At 45.0% G+C, this 17,930-nt stretch overlaps 1 pseudogene; it reads right to left on the reverse strand.

Moving 5' to 3' along the window:
• Window positions 1–2,764: 2,764 nt before the first annotated feature.
• The window catches only part of LOC123481041, a 16,862-nt pseudogene continuing 1,696 nt past the window's right edge, over window positions 2,765–17,930 (reverse strand).

Below are 17,930 nucleotides of genomic sequence, written 5' to 3' on the forward strand. Positions count from 1 at the left end.
CGGCAGGGATGTTCTTGTCCCGTCGCGCACTAGTGACTCCTGTGGCAGACCGGGCGCAGTGCACACTGACTCAGTCGCCAGGTGTACGGTGTTTCCTCTGGCACATTGGTGCAGCTGGCTTCTGGGTTACGCGGGCACTGTGTCAAGAAGCAGTGCGGCTAGGTTGGGTTGTGTTTCGGAGGACGCACAACTCTCGACCTTCGCCTCTCCCGTGTCCGTACGGGAGTTGCAGCGATGTGACAAGACTGTAACTACCAATTGGATACTACAAAAAAGTGGGTAAATAATAAAAATGTGCAAACATTTCTAAAAATGTGTTTTCACTTTGTCATTATGGGGTATTGTGTGTAGATGGGTGAGATTGTTATTATTTTAAATCAATTTTTAATTCAGGCTGTAACACAACAAAATGTGGAATAAGTCAAGGGGTATGAATACCTACTGAAGGCACTGTATCAATAACTTATTTTTTATTCTAAACCAATGAGATGTTTTGTTATTATTCGTCATCTCCAGCACCACACTAACATCAACATGTGAAAATGACAAGTTTCTATGTTTTGTAGTAAAAAAGATTGAGGAAGATAAGTGTTTCCAATTACATCATTGGTGTGCATCATGTGATTTTAACCAATTATGAGTAGGCATTGCCTACTAATTGCTTAGTAATTGCCTACTAATTGGTTGATGATGTAATTGGAAACACTTAACTTCCTCAATCTTTTTTGCTACAAAACATAGAGACGCGCCATTTTCACATTTGTTGATGTTGGGGTTGGTGCTGGATATGATGAATATGAAGATGAAAAATTGTGCAATTTCCCTTTAAGTTATTTACAATTATGTGTAAATTCCCACTAGGGCCCAGTTTCAAAGCTGCAAAAAAAAACTTTGATGGTGTTGAGGCTACCCTCAGATAAACACATTTTTCAGATATTTTTCGTACCTTCTCAGATAAGTGATCATAATTTATCTAAAATTAAGAGATTAATGTGCTGATGATATATGCACAATAGCATATTTCATGAGAATTCATTACCCTTTCTTGCCAATTGAAAATATGGGGTTTTCATGCTAGCAGTCGTGCCTGCATGTCACAGTCTCACAGTAGCAATATAACTCGGTGAACTACAACAAGATAATAGATTTAAGGCATTCACAGCTTACATTTTTAAATGCATTTTGTCTTATTTTACTGTTAAATGAACCTTGCATTGTTATACATAGATGCGATTTTTGTGTAAATTTTACATTTATCTCAGGTGGGCTTAACGCACAAAAAACACTTTCTCTATACAGAATGTATGATCAATACTAACTTTGAATAATATTGTAGTCTATAGTGTCTATTTATACCGCAAACCTTTGGTTTCCAAATATTTTATGGGTAGACTTTGCTATTCAGTATTTTTCACCATAAATCACTGCTGTTTATTATCTATGCATAGTCACTTTACCCCTACCTACATGTACAAATCACCTCGACTAACTTGTACCCCCGCACATTGACTCGGTACCGGTAGCCCCATGCATATAGCCTCATTATTGTTATTTTATTTTTTACTTTAGTTTATTTAGTAAATCATTTCTTAACTCTATTTTCTTAAAACTGCATTGTTGGTTAAGGGCTTGTAAGTAAGCATTTCACGGTAAGGTCTACACCTGTTGTATTCGGCGCATGTGACAAATACAATTTGATTTGATTTGTTCCAATTAAACCCGGTTTACATAGAAACACATGGGGATAGTGTGTTGATATCCCTAATATTCAATGAACATGAGCATAAATGTTTTGTTGTTCAGATTAAGTTGATTAAAACACACAAAAACTACAGCTAGGCATATTATGCATCTAGCCATGGTGCCTTTACCAAGATTAGAAGAAAATTAGGAACAATTAGAAACCTCTGTACTCTCTCCAAGACGTTTGGAGTGGACAGGTAGTCGTTGATGCAGAGAGAGAAGAATACTGTAAGATCAGGGTTGAGGGATATCTGGGATAGAAAACCTACAAGTGGTGGATAAAAATGCAAATAAACAAGGGACAAGAAGATGACTATTGGGCGACTACTCATGCACTTTTGGGTGGGGGCATTGTGATATTGTTGTCTTTCATTCATCCAGGTGATTCAGTTTTTTGGTCCACCACCTGTACTTTTTTAATATACAGTAGAGAGGGATATTTGAATCTGTCTTCAGATAGTTGAACTAATTAACAAGAATAGCAGTACAGCAAATGTGAATCAGCTTTCAGATAATTTATTCGAAGTTGTGTGTGTTATGGAATTTGTTGCATGGCTTCTTATCCAGAGGGCCAGTGTGGGTACAGGTTTGTGTTCTAACCAAGCAATAACACACCTGATTCAACTAATCATGTCTTGATTGAAGTCTATGATTAGTTGATTAGTTGAATCAGGTGTGTACTGGTCGGCAAGAACAAAAGCCTAAGTCCACATTGATCTCTGTGGATACGATTGGACCACACCGCTGTTATGAGTGCTACTGTCATTATGAATAGTAACGATCAGTTTATTTGAATAACTTTAGGGGAGATTAATATAATCACATTTTACATAAGAAATGTCCGTTTGTAAGTTTTAAACATTTGGAAATGAATTAAAATTGATTGTTAAAATTATTAGGGCAGTATCTGTTAGAAATGTCTAAACTTAGATTTTGGTGGGCTTAATAGGTACACTTACCCTACTCTGAACAACAAAGCATTTGAGCGGACTGTGGGAACATACACAGAAACACAAACAAGTTGAGCCAATCACTTTATTTGATCTGCCTTTATCAAAGACAATGCTCAGAAACTTAAAATATGAACATTTCTTCATGGTGGACAATAACTTCATAATCATCATCTTCATCAATTTTATCATTATCATTCGTAAATAATCGTTGTTTGTAATTGTTTAAAATGTAGTTGTCACTTTTCATTTTTCATTTTCCTTTCAAATTCAATAACATTAAAATAACATTTTAAAAAGGACATTAACGACAGAAAATGAGTAAGACACAGTTAAGTGAGTCTGGACTGGAGTGTACAGTATTCTGTTTGTACAGTATTCTGCATGTAGCATTCTGCATATACAGTATTCTGCATATATAGTCTTCTGCATGTAGTATTCTGCATATACAGTATTCTGCATATACAGTTCTCTATTATGCATGTAGCATTCTGTATATACAGTATTCTGAATGTGGTATTCTGCATATACAGTTTTCTGCATGTAGTATTCTGCATATGCAGTATCCTGAATGCAGTATTCTGCATATACAGTTCTCTATTATGCATGTAGCATTCTGTATATACAGTATTCTGAATGTGGTATTCTGCACATACAGTATTCTGCATATAGAGTTCTCTATTATGTACAGTATGTAGTATTCTACACGTGCAGTATCTGCATGGCAAGGCCTGGGTCCTTATGGCTCTGACGTCACTAACAAAAACAGAGACACTTGGAGAGAAGAAGTATAGAAGCCATTTTCCTTAGTAGGCACCATATTTGGACTCACACACACCACACACACAGGCTCGAAAGCTCACACACACGCACACTCTCACACACACCAACGACAACAACTAAAAACATTAAAATCAGTTATCCAAAAGCACAATATGGCGGTGAAAAATTAATAGCAGGTGGGCCAGAAAAAATGCATGAGTTGGCGTCAGTTGAAATGGAGTGAGTGAAGAAAAGGAGTGAAAGGAGGAGAGGAAGCAGAGGCAGGAAGGAAAGAAGGAAGAAAACAATTGGTTACAACCAATGTCCACAAGAAGAGAAGAGAACAGCACAGGAGGAGAGGAGAAAGTCAAGAGTTTATTTGTTGGCTCTTATAGTTCACAATTAGTTATCTTTGTAGTTCTTTTTTTTCAGTCATCATTCTGAGGTTTCTCAGTTATTTCAACTATTATTTAAATAAAGAGCTCTGATTGGGCGATCCCTTCATCATTCCACTGGAGTGCTATCCTTTGTTTATTCCTTATTTTTGTTTTTTCTTTCGTTCCTTTGCTCACTGTAGTCTTTTATTTACCACCCTGACGGAGGGAGTCACTGGAGGGTCCTAGTCCCAGAGGGTCAGGTTGGTGAGGAGTACGTCAGATACCCTGTAGATACTCCAGGTCGCATTCACACATGCATGTCGCATTCACAAACGTGCACACACACGCACTCATACTCACACACACTTCCACCGACCAAGACCCACACTCATTCAAAGTGCTTTCCCCTTCATCCCGTCTCGGGCTGAGGGTCCTAGTTTTCTCTCATATGTTAGCAGTGTCTGTCTGTGCAGCAGTATGTATCTCAGTCAATCTCTACTGATTCAGCATCTTATCTGCCTCGGGGTATGTAGGATACTTTATAGTCTCGATCTTCTCCTTCACCTTGTAGGATGGGTAGAGGCCGGTGCGGCCCGTCTTGCGGTTGATGCCCTTGGAGTTGCCGTCCCAGTGGTTCCCCGCCACCCCGATCAGGTCGCCGGGCTCTAAGGGGATGTCGTCGGAGCTCCGGGGCTGATGGGCGTACACAGCTAGCTGGTTGTGGGCGTTCTGGCCCCCAAAGTAGTAGATGTCATCCAGGGAGTGGAAGTGGGATGAGGCGTCAGGGTGGAGGGTCTGCATGATCTCATAGGCCACACGACACACCTGGAGCAGGAACACAACACAACACACAGGACTGCATGAGAAATGAAACACAGAGGCTAATATATATATATATATATATATATATATATATATATATATATATATATATATATATATACACACACACACTGAGTGTACAAAACATTAGGACCACCTGCTCTTTCCATGACATAGACTGACCAGGTGAATCCAGGCGAAAGCTATGATCCCTTATTGAGGTCACCTGTTAAATCCACTTCAAATCAGTGTAGATGAAGGGGAGGAGACCGGTTAAAGAAGATTTCTTAAGCCTTGAGACATGAAATGTGTACAGTTGTGGTCAAAAGTTTTGAGAATGACACAAGTATTGGTCTTCACAAAGTTTGCTGCTTCAGTGTTTTTAGATATTTTTGTCAGATGTTACTATGGTATACTGAAGTATAATTACAAGCATTCTATAAGTGTCAAACGCTTTTATTGACAATTACATTCAGTTTATGCAAAGAGTCAATATTTGCAGTGTTGACCCTTCTTTTTCAAGACCTCTGCAATCCGCCCTGGCATGCTGTCAATTAACTTCTGGGCCACATACTGACTGATGGCACCCCATTCTTGCATAATCAATGCTTGGAGTTTGTCAGAATTAGTTTTTTTTTGTTTGTCCACCCGGCTCTTGAGGATTGACCACAAATTCTCAATGGGATTAAGGTCTGGGGAGTTTCCTGGCCATGGACCCAAAATTCCGATGTTTTGTTCCCCGAGCCACTTATTATCACTTTTGCCTTATGGCAAGGTGCTCCATCATGCTGGAAAAGGCATTGTTCGTCACCAAACTGTTCTTGGATGGTTGGGAGAAGTTGCTCTCGGAGGATGTGTTGGTACCATTCTTTATTCATGGCTGTGTTCTTAGGCAAAATTGTGAGTGAGCCCACTCCCTTCGCTGAGAAGCAACCCCACACATGAATGGTCTCAGGATGCTTTACTGTTGGCATGACACAGGACTGATGGTAGCGCTCACGTTGTCTTCACCGGACAAGCTTTTTTCCGGATGCCCCAAACAATCGGAAAGGGGATTCATCAGAGAAAATGACTTTACCCCAGTCCTCAGCAGTCCAATCCCTGTATCTTGTGCAGAATATCAGTCTGTCCCTGATGTTTTTCCTGGAGAGAAGTGGCTTCCTCGCTGCCCTTCTTGACACCAGGCCATCCTCCAAAAGTATTTGCCTCACTGTGCGTGCAGATGCACTCACACCTGCCTGCTGCCATTCCTGAGCAAGCTCTGCACTGGTGGTGCCCCGATCCCGCAGCTGAATCAACTTTAGGAGACGGTCCTGGCGCTTGCTGGACTTTCTTGGGCGCCCTGAAGCCTTCTTCACAACAATTTAACCTCTCTCCTTGAAGTTCTTGATGATCCGATAAATGGTTGATTTAGGTGCAATCTTACTAGCAGCAGTATCCTTGCCTGTGAAGCCGTTTTTGTACAAAGCAAGGATGACGGCACGTGTTTCTTAGCAGGTAACCATGGTTAACAGAGGAAGAACAATGATTTCAAGCACCACCCTCCTTTTAAAGCTTCCAGTCTGTTATTCTAACTCAATCAGCATGACAGAGTGATCTCCAGCCTTGTCCTCGTCAACACTCTCACCTGTGTTAATGAGAGAATCACTGACATGATGGCAGCTGGTCCTTTTGTGTCAGGGCTGAAATGCAGTGGAAATGTTTTTTGGGGGGATTAAGTTCATTTTCATGGCAAAGAGGGACTTTGCAATTAATTGCAATTCATCTGATCACTCTTCATAACATTCTGGAGTATATGCAAATTGCCATCATAAAATTTGAGGCAGCAGACTTTGTGAAAAGTAATATTGGTGTCATTCTCAAAACATTTGACCACGACTGTATATGTGCCATTCAGCGGGTGAATGGGCAAGACAAAATATTTAAGTGCCTTTGAACGGGGTATGGTAGTAGGTGCCAGGTGCACCGGTTTGAGTATAGAGTAAAGTCCATGCACTGATGAATTAAGGCTAATAATAATAATAATAATAATAATATATACCATTTAGCAGACAATTTTATCAAATCAAATGTTATTTGTCACATGCGCCGAATACAACAGTTGTAGACCTTAATGTGAAAAGCCCTTAACCAACAATGCAGTTAAAAAAATAGAGTTAAAAATAAAATAAAAAAAGTAACACAATACCGAGGCTATATACAGGGGGTACCGGTTCCGAGTCAATGTGCGGGGCTAAAGGTTAGTCGAGGTAATTTGTACATGTAGGTAAGGGTAAAGTGACTATGTATAGATAATAAACAGCAAGTAGCAGCAGTGTAAAAAAAAAGGGGGTCAATGTAAATAGTCCAGGTGGCCATTTAATTAATTGTTCAGCAGTCTTATGGCTTGGTGGTAGAAGCTGGTAAGGAGCCTTTTGGACCTAGACTTGGTGCTCCGGTACCGCTTGCCGTGCAGTAGCAGAGAGAACAGTCTATTACTTGGGTGACTGGAGTCTTTGACAATTCTTTGGGCCTTCCTTTGACACTGCCTAGTATATAGGTCCTGGATGGCAGGAAGCTTGGCCCCAGTGATGTACTGGGCCGTACGCACTACACTCTGTAGCGCCTTACGGTTGGATGCCGAGCAGTTGTCATACCAGGCGGTTATGCAACCGGTCAGGATGCTCGATGGTGCAGCTGTATAACTTTTTGAGGATCTGGGGACCCATGCTAAATCTTTTTAGTCTCCTGAGGGGGAAAGGTGTTGTCATGCCCTCTTCACAACTGTCTTGGTGTTGTGATGTCACGAGAGGCTGTGTCCTGGAGGGACGTTACATCCCCCTGAGGTGGCTGCAAACCCAGACAGCTATGGCTCCATCTGCTGGTATGGTCGGGAACTCCACCCCTCTATGGCCAATCTTCCCACGCAGCTGAACCAAATGAGGAGCTGATGAGCTGAAGGTTTGGGAAGGGAAGAGACACAGTCTCCAAGCTGGGCTCTCTGGAGGACAAGAGTGCTGCACGTCCACTTCCATGAGGAATATAAGGATTTGGAGATACTTACCTTTGGGAAATACTCACCTTTGGATATATGCACCTGTGGAAATACGTGTGGGACATTTGGAAGGACGTTTTGCTGGGTTGGCCACTAGCTGCAACGTGGAATACAGTAAGACTGGGGAAAAGTTATTTGAGCGAGGGAGAGTTATGATTTTGGATGTGGAAGAGACATCCCTGAACTGTTAACCCTTAAAGAGCCACCAGAGAACAGAATTGTGTTATACTTTCGTTAGTTTCCCAAGAGCTTTAATAAAATCCTTGTTTTGATTGAACCTGGTCTCCTTGCACTACTTGAGCAATCCCGCTGAAAGCTGTGTAGCCTCTCGTGACATCACAGATGGTGGAGAATACGGGCACGCTCAAGCGTTAATAGTGCATGTCAGAGGAGGATACCGAAGGTTTGATCACCCAGTTTTCCAAGTTGGCCGTAGGCTCCCCGCCCGACTGAAATGGAGGACATATTGAAAGCCCTTGTTGCTGGCCAGCAAGCCCAGATGCAAGCAACCGTGGCTCTCTTGGAGGAGCAAAAGAAAGCCAACCTTCTGAAGGCAGAGGAATTGCAGTTGCAGAGACAGAGGGTGGTCCAAAATACCCGCCCAATAAAGGCAAGTGACTTTATATCTAAGATGGGAGCTACCGATGACATTGAGGCATACCTGCATGCATTTGAGGCCACGGCCACTAGGGAAGCCCTGGCCCAAGCAACAGTGGGTTGGTCTGTTAGCCCCCTTTCTAACCGGGGAATCGCTGAATGCTGTCCGGGACCTGGGCCCTGACCAGGTTACTGACTATGATGCCCTGAAGTCTGAGATCCTCAGCAGATATGGACTCACAAAGTTTGGTATGGCCCAGCGCTTTCACAGTTGGACCTTCCAACCAGACCAACCTCCTCGGGCGCAGATGCATGAACTTGTCCGAATCGCAAGGAAATGGCTGGATCCGCAGAGGAATACAGCAGCGGCGGTGGTGGAGGCCGTTGTGGTGGATCGTTACCTACGCGCCCTGCCTTATGAGGCAAAACGGTTCATCAGTCAACAGGCCTTGACCACGGCTGATCTGACCGTGGAAGCTGTGGAAAAGTACCAGGCCACAGCGGAGATGCTGAATGCTTCCCGAAAAGACCCCAGGAGTGCGGCCCCACCACAAATGGGAAGAACCCGTCCAAAGGACCCCCAAGGTTCGAACCCAGCCACGCCAGGACTTATCCCGGCTCCAGGGGGGAGCCAGAAACCAGACGGGTCCAAGAAGAGTACACCAGGAGGGGGAAACTCGACAGTGTTACCGGTGTGGGGAGATGGGACATATCTCCTGGCAGTGTGGGAAACCAGCCGATGAACCTATGCCCACTGCGGAGTCCTCCAGCTCAGCACCCACACACCGTTTTGCCTCGCTCTTGGGAGTCGTAGATGGCGGCCCAGATCGACCCCCCCACCTGCCCGGGTAACTGTGAATCACCATGATGTAGAGGCCTTACTGGATTCTGGTAGCCGGGCCACCCTGGTGCGTATGGGATTTGGTGGGCCCAACGTGTCTGACCCCGGGAAAGTCCTCCCAGTTTCCTGTGTCCATGGGGACACCAGAGAATACCCCATTACTGAACTTACAATGACCAGCACACGGGGAACCATACACACGACGGCGGGGGTGGTTGATTCCCTCCCCCGTCCCTGTCCTAATTGGACCGAGACTGCCCAGCCTTTTACCCACTCTGGAGAGAGTCTCAGGAGAGGATAACCCGAGTACCTGAAACGGAGAGGCAAGACTCATCCTGGGAAGGCTCCGGTGCAATCCTCCGAGTTACTCACTCCCGCCCGGGCTCTGCTAGGGATGGCAGGTGCCCAGACCGACACAGAGACGGAGCTACAGAATCTGGACAAAGAACTGTCTGGTCTGGAAGGGGACCGCTGAGAGGTATCGTTTGTTAAAGCAACAGTTAGACATGAAGACAGAAGAGTTAGATATCCTCCAGGCTAAACTCCAACAGAGCTCCTTCCATAAGCAACAGGAGGAGCTGGAGAGGCTGCGCAGGACCATCGAGGAGTGTGAGGAGACCCTGCGCAGTAGTAAGGAGGTCCAGAAGAAGGCAGAGGAGAAGTACAAGGTGTTGGAGAACAAGATGAAGAATGCGGAGGCAGAGAGAGAGAAGGAACGAAAGCTGCTCAACAGAAGCTAAACTCTGCTAAAACCAAGGCTGATGCGTTCAGTAAGAAACTCAAGGAGAGACCCCAGAGACCGGCACTGCACAACACAGCACCAACTCACCGGATGGAGTTGGAAAAAGCCGAGGGCTGGCAAGCACCACGGCAATGCGGACGCCCTCTCCCGGCGTGATGCCTTCTTCGCTGCCTTTACCCCTGACGAGGACGTCGGTCCCGAGGAGGGGGATGTGATGTCACGAGAGGCTGTGTCCTGGAGGGACGTTACATCCCCCTGAGGTGGCTGCAAACCCAGACAGCTATGGCTCCATCTGCTGGTATGGTCGGGAACTCAACCCTCTATGGCCAATCTTCCCACGCAGCTGAACCAAATGAGGAGCTGATGAGCTGAAGGTTTGGGGAAGGGAAGAGACACAGTCTCCAAGCTGGGCTCTCTGGAGGACAAGAGTGCTGCACGTCCACTTCCATGAGGAATATAAGGATTTGGAGATACTTACCTTTGGGAAATACTCACCTTTGGATATATGCACCTGTGGAAATACGTGTGGGACATTTGGAAGGACGTTTTGCTGGGTTGGCCACTAGCTGCAACGTGGAATACAGTAAGACTGGGGAAAAGTTATTTGAGCGAGGGAGAGTTATGATTTTGGATGTGGAAGAGACATCCCTGAACTGTTAACCCTTAAAGAGCCACCAGAGAACAGAATTGTGTTATACTTTCGTTAGTTTCCCAAGACCTTTAATAAAATCCTTGTTTTGATTGAACCTGGTCTCCTTGCACTACTTGAGCAATCCCGCTGAAAGCTGTGTAGCCTCTCGTGACATCACAGTGTGTTTGGACCATGATAGTTTCTTGGTGATGTGGACACCAAGGAACTTGAAACTCTCGACCCGCTCCACTACAGCCCCTTCGATGTGAATGGGGGCGTGTTCGGCCCTCCTTTTCCTGTAGTCCACGATCATCTCCTTTCTCTTTCTCACGTTGAGGGAGAGGTTGTTGTCCTGGCACCACACCGCCAGGTCTCTGACATCCTCCTTATAGGCTGTCTCATCGTTGTCGGTGATCAGGCCTACCACTGTTGTGTAGTCAGCAAACTTAATGATGGTGTTGGAGTTGTGCTTGGCCACGCAGCTGTGGGTGAACAGGGAGTACAGGATGGGACTAAGCACGCACCTCTAAGGGGCCCCTGTGTTGAGGATCAGCGTGGCAGATGTGTTGTTGCCTAACCTTACCACCTGGGGGCAGCCCGTCAGGAAGTCCAGGATCCAGTTGCAGAGGGAGGTGTTTAGTCCCAGGATCCTTAGTTTAGTGATGAGCTTTGAGGGCACTTTGGTGTTGACCGCTGGGCTGTAGTCAATGAACAGCATTCTCACATAGGTGTTCCTTTTGTCCAGGTGGGAAAGGGCAGTGTGGAGTGCGGTTGAGATCGCGTCATCTGTGGATCTTTTGGGGCGGTATGTGAATTGGAGTGGGTCTAGGGTTTCCGGGATGATGGTGTTGATGTGAGCCATGACCAGTCTTTCAAAGCACTTCATGGCTACCGACGTGAGTGCTACGGGGCGGTAGTCATTTAGGCAGGTTACCTTCGCTTTCTTGTGCACAGGGACTACGGCAGTCTGCTTGAAACATGTAGGTATTACAGACTCGGTCAGGGAGAGGTTGAAAATGTCAGTGAAGACACTTGCTCTGAGTACACTTCCTGGTAATCCGTCTGGCCCCGCGGCCTGGTTCTATGGTGGTGGTTATGGTTAGGACCTTGTGACCTGACCAGGAAAAGGCACTAGTTATGGTACAGTAGCATTCAATGGCTTATTACTTAGGTATTATTATTGTATGGGCGTTCCCAAAGTAAAGGTTTGGATGAAAAGCTAAAAAGGTTGAGCAAGGCTTTGACCTTGAAGAAGGAGAAAGAGGAGGAAGAAGGAGAAAGAGGAGGAGGAAGAAGAGGAGTAGGTAAGGTAGGAGGTGAAAGGTCACCTGTGAGGAGAAGGTGCAGACCAGGAAGTTGGTCTGGGATAGGAAGTGAATATCCAGGATGACTCCTCTCAGAGAGTTCTCTGTGTAGCGGTTATGGAGCCCCGCAGACCACGAGATGGAGTTATCACTGATGAACTCATAGTCTGGGTACCTGAGACACACACAGAGACAGAGGCAGTCAGAGAGCTAAAGGATAATACAGATATCAACGTGCATACGGCATTCATTCTTGTATTCTTAGTACTTTGGCACACATCAAATACAGCTTCTCGTCACACAAACAGATCCATAATACCACAAGACATTCTTGCAGACACACACACCCACACTGCCAGTGGCACGTACACACACACACACACACACACACACACACACACACACACACACACACACACACACACACACACACAGACACACACCCACACACAGCCAGGCATACGTACTTAGCCTTGGCCTCCTGTAGTAGTGAGGGGTCGTCAGTGGCCAAGTAGACTCTCTTCTTGTCCACCAGCATGCGTCTAGCTAGGTGTTGGAAGTGGTCCTCTACATGCACCATGTACTCCTCTATAGGGTGGAAGGCTGCCTCTGTCCCCACCTTGTCTGTCCGTCTCACATGGACCCTACAGGACAGGACATATAGGGAAGATGGGTCAGAGGAGTTGAGTTAGGGGAGTGTGTGTGTATGTGTGTCTGTCCGCATGTCTCTGCAGGTGTGTGTGTGTGTGTGAGTGATTGTGTGTGTGTGAAGCAGAGCGCTCCTCTCCTATAGTGAAGGTCATGGTGTTTTCTAGTGATGGATGGCAGAGTGGGTTGTTTGGAGAGTGGCTGGAGCATGCAGCACTCTCCCTCTGATTCTCTTCAGCTCTCGCTCACTCTCTCTCTCTCTCCCTCTCTCTCTCTCTCTCTCAAATCAAATTGTATTTGCCACATGCTTCGTAAATAACAGGTGTAGACTAACAGTGAAATGCTTACTGACAATGCAGAGAATAATAAAAAATATAATAACACAAGGAATAAATACACAATGAGTAACGATAACTTGGCTATATACATGGGGTACGAGTTGATGTGCAGGGGTACGAGGTAATTGAGGTAGATACTGTATGTACATATAGGTAGGGGTAAAGTGATTAGGCAACAGGATAGATAATAAACAGTAGCAGCAGCGTATGTGATGAGTCAAAAGAGTTAGAGCAAAAAGGGTCAATACAGATAGTCCGGGTAGCTATTTGATTAACTATTTAGCAGTCTTATGGCTTGGGGGTGGAAGCTGTTCAGGGTCTTGTTGGTTCCAGAATTGGTGCATTGGTACCGCTTGCCATGTGGTAGCAGAGAGAACAGTCTATGACTTGGTGGCTTGAGTCTTTGACAATTTTTAGGGCCTTCCTCTGACACCGCCTGGTATAGAGGTCCTGGATGGCAGCGAGCTCGGCCCCAGTGATGTACTGGGCCGTACGCACAAACTTCAGTAGCGCCTTGAGGTCGGATGCCAAGCAGTTGACATACCAAGCGGTGATGCAGCCAGTCAAATGCTCTCAATGGTGCAGCTGTAGTGTTAAGTGCAGTGCAGGTCCTTGGAGATTGTCTGACAGTCCTCCTAGTCTGCCTCTTTAGCCCTTTCCCCTCCAACTGGCATCTCACTCCACAACAGTCCATCAACAGTCTACAGGCCCTACAGAGCTCATGGCATCACAGGTTGGGTCACAATGCTCTTAGATGCCTCCCTCAGTTCAGAATATTGGGATATAGCCATAGCCTTATAACCATTACAGCAGGGGTAGGCAACTACATTTTTGTCTGAGCGGATGGTCAGGGGGCCGGAACATAATTCTAATAATTTGTACTGTACACTGCAAATTGACCACTACTAAACCCAAAAAGAGATTTTATTTGAAAAATAACAATAATTTCATACCTGGATTACATTGAGATACAATCACACATGTCTCTTTTTTTTATTGGTGGGAATACTTGGGTACAGATTTCCTAAATTATTATTAGTTGAATTCCTGGTGATTTTATAATATTTTTTGACCGCCCCCAAAAAAACAACAATAATAATAATAATAATAATAATAATAATATATATATATACACAGTGGTGGAAAAAAGTATTTAGTCAGCCACCAATTGTGCAAGTTCTCCCACTTAAAAATATGAGAGAGGCCTGTAATTTTCATCATAGGTACACGTCAACTATGACAGACAAATTGAGATTTTTTCTCTCCAGAAAATCACATTGTAGGATTTTTTATGAATTTATTTGCAAATTATGGTGGAAAATAAGTATTTGGTCACCTACAAACAAGCAAGATTTCTGGCTCTCACAGACCTGTAACTTCTTCTTTTAAGAGGCTCCTCTGTCCTCCACTCCGTCACCTGTATTAATGGCACCTGTTTGAACTTGTTATCAGTATAAAAGACACCTGTCCACAACCTCAAACAGTCACACTCCAAACTCCACTATGGCCAAGACCAAAGAGCTGTCAAAGGACACCAGAAACACAATTGTAGACCTGCACCAGGCTGGGAAGACTGAATCTGCAATAGGTAAGCAGCTTGGTTTGAAGAAATCAACTGTGGGAGCAATTATTAGGAAATGGAAGACATACAAGACCACTGATAATCTCCCTCGATCTGGGGCTCCACGCAAGATCTCACCCGTGGGGTCAAAATGATCACAAGAACGGTGAGCAAAAATCCTAGAACCACACGGGGGACCTAGTGAATGACCTGCAGAGAGCTGGGATCAAAGTAACAAAGCCTACCATCAGTAACATACTACGCCGCCAGGGACTCAAATCCTGCAGTGCCAGACGTGTCCCCCTGCTTAAGCCAGTACATGTCCAGGCCCATCTGAAGTTTGCTAGAGTGCATTTGGACGATCCAGAAGAGGATTGGGAGAATGTCATATGGTCAGATGAAACCAAAATATAACTTTTTTGGTAAAAACTCAACTCGGTCGTGTTTGGAGGACAAAGAATGCTGAGTTGCATCCAAAGAACACCATACCTACTGTGAAACATGGGGGTGGAAACATCATGCTTTGGGGCTGTTTTTCTGCAAAGGGACCAGGACGACTGATCCGTGTAAAGGAAAGAATGAATGGGGCCATGTATCGTGAGATTTTGAGTGAAAACCTCCTTCCATCAGCAAGGGCATTGAAGATGAAACGTGGCTGGGTCTTTCAGCATGACAATGATCCCAAACACACCGCCCGGGCAACGAAGGAGTGGCTTCGTAAGAAGCATTTCAAGGTCCTGGAGTGGCCTAGCCAGTCTCCAGATCTCAATCCCATAGGAAATCTTTGGAGGGAGTTGAAAGTCCGTGTTGCCCAGCGACAGCCCCAAAACATCACTGCTCTAGAGGAGATCTGCATGGAGGAATGGGCCAAAATCCCAGCAACAGTGTGTGAAAACCTCTTGAAGACTTACAGAAAACGTTTGACCTGTGTCATTGCCAACAAAGGGTATATAACAAAGTATTGATGACTTTTGTTATTGGCCAAATACTTATTTTCCACCATAATTTGCAAATAAATTCATTAAAAATCCTACAATGTGATTTTCTGGATTTTTTTCTCTCATTTTGTCTGTCATAGTTGACGTGTACCTATGATGAAAATTACAGGCCTCTCTCATCTTTTTAAGTGGGAGAACTTGCACAATTGGTGGCTGACTAAATACTTTTTTCCCCCACTGTATATATACATACACTACCAGTCAAACGTTTAGACACACCTACTCATTCAAGGGTTTTTCTTTATTTTTACTATTTTCTACATTGTAGAATAATAGTGAAGACATCAAAACTATGAAATAACACATATGGAATCATGTAGTAACCAAAAAAGTGTTAAACAAATCAAAATATATTTTATATTTGAGATTCTTCAAATAGCCACCCTTTGCCTTGATGACAGCTTTGCACACTCTTGGCATTCTTTCAACCAGCTTCATGAGGTAGTCACCTGGAATGCATTTCAATTAACAGATGTGCCTTCTTAAAAGTTAATTTGTGGAATTTATTTCCTTCTTAATGCATTTGAGCCAATCAGTTGTGTTGTGACAAGGTAGGGTGGTATACAGAAGATAACCCTATTTGGTCAAATACCAAGTCCATATTATGGCAAGAACAGCTCAAATAAGCAAAGAGAAACGACAGTCCATCATTACTTTAAGACATGAAGGTCAGTCAATACGGAACATTTCAAGAACTTCGAAAGTTTCTTCAAGTGCAGTTGCAAAACCATCAAGCACTATGATGAAACTGGCTCTCATGAAGACCACCACAGGAATGGAAGACCCAGAGTTACCTCTGCTGATACGTTCATTAGAGTTACCAGCCTCAGAAATTGCAGCCCAAATAAATGCTTCACAGAGTTCAAGTAACAGACACATCTCAACATCAACTGTTCAGAGGGGACTGTGTGAATCAGGCCTTCATGGTTGAATTGCTACAAATAAACCACTACTAAAGGACACCAATAAGAAGAAGAGACCTGCTTGGGCCAAGAAACACGAGCAATGGACATTAGACCGGTGGAAATGTGTCCTTTGGTCTGGAATCCAAATTGCAGATTTTTGGTTCAAACCACTGTGTCTTTGTGAGACGTGGTGTGGGTGAATGGATGATCTCTGCATGTGTAGTTCCCCACGGTAAAGCATGGAGGAGGAGGTGTTATGGTGTGGGGGGTGCTTTGCTGGTGCCACTGTCTGTGATTTATTTAGAATTCAAGGCACACTTAACCAGCATGGCTACCAAAGCATTCTGCAGCGTATACGCCATCCCATCTGGTTTGGGCTTAGTGGGACTATCATTTGTTTTTCAACAGGACAATGACCCAACACACCTCGAGGCTGTGTAAGGGCTTATTTTACCAAGAAGGAGAGTGATGGAGTGCTGCATCAGATGACCTGGCCTCCACAATCCTCGACCTCAACCAAATTGAGATGGTTTGGGATGTGTCGGACCACAGAGTGAAGGAAAAAGCAGCCAACAAAGTGCTCAGCATATGTGGGAACTATATAAATCACACCTGTTGCCGACACCTGCCTTACAGTGTGGTACTTCCTGAGAAGGTCTGAGGGGAGAGGAGATCCCACTGCTCACTACAAAGAGACAGACAACCCAGCATTCACAGGACTCTACCTTCTCCCTCCCTCCCTCCCTCCCTCCCTCCCTCCTCCCTCCCTCCCTCCCTCCCTCCCACAACATAAAAGGAAAATAACTGCTTTTACTTTTCAATTACATCTCTCAGTGGGGATAGCGATAAGGAAATGTGTGGGCATGTGTGTATCCATTAAGACAGAGATAGATAGAGGGGCCAAAAATATATAGCATTTGTGTGTCTGTGTTTGTGTGTGTGTACGCACATACAGAGTACATGTGTGCTTGCATGCATAGTGCGTCCACTTACCCTATGATGGGGTGCCTAAAGCCCAGTTTGGCGGTGGTATCTGGATCTCCTTCTCAGCCAGGCCTGGGGCCGGATCAGGTACTTGACAAACTGAGACACCCACCAGACGGATGGGTCACCATGGAGCCGGGTGGAGGCGCTGGGCCAGGTCCTCGGGAATGGCCAGGGGCAGGTAGGGGGCGGGGGGTGCAGGCTGTCCACGATGGGCAACTCTACCACCTGGACATCTCTGTCGTTAGCCTCACCTGGGGGAGAGAGGGAGGAGTGGAGGTTAATAAAGAGTGGAAGGCAGATAGGGAGAGGTAAAGAGACCGAGAGAGAGACAGTGTCAGAGAGGAAGAGAGAGATGGAAGGTAATAATAGAGTGCTTTTGACATACAGACACAGCAATATATAAATGATCAGCTCACTAGCCTCCAGACGGGGTTTGATGCGCTTGTAGCAGTAAAGATGCACTGAGCATCATGAGCTGTCTGAACAGTGGAACACAGGGAGAAGTCTCTCTCTCTCTCTCTCTCTCTCTCTCTCTCTCTCTCTCTCTCTCTCTCTCTCTCTCTCTCTCTCTCTCTCTCTCTCTCTCTCTCTCTCTCTCTCTCTCTCTCTCTCTCTCTCTCTCTCTCTCTCTCTCTCTCTCTCTCTCTCTCTCTCTGTATCCCCCAGGACACCCTGTCGACATTTTATTAT

The sequence above is a fragment of the Coregonus clupeaformis genome, chromosome 20, assembly GCF_020615455.1.
Source record: "Coregonus clupeaformis isolate EN_2021a chromosome 20, ASM2061545v1, whole genome shotgun sequence".
Lineage (NCBI taxonomy): Eukaryota > Metazoa > Chordata > Actinopteri > Salmoniformes > Salmonidae > Coregonus > Coregonus clupeaformis.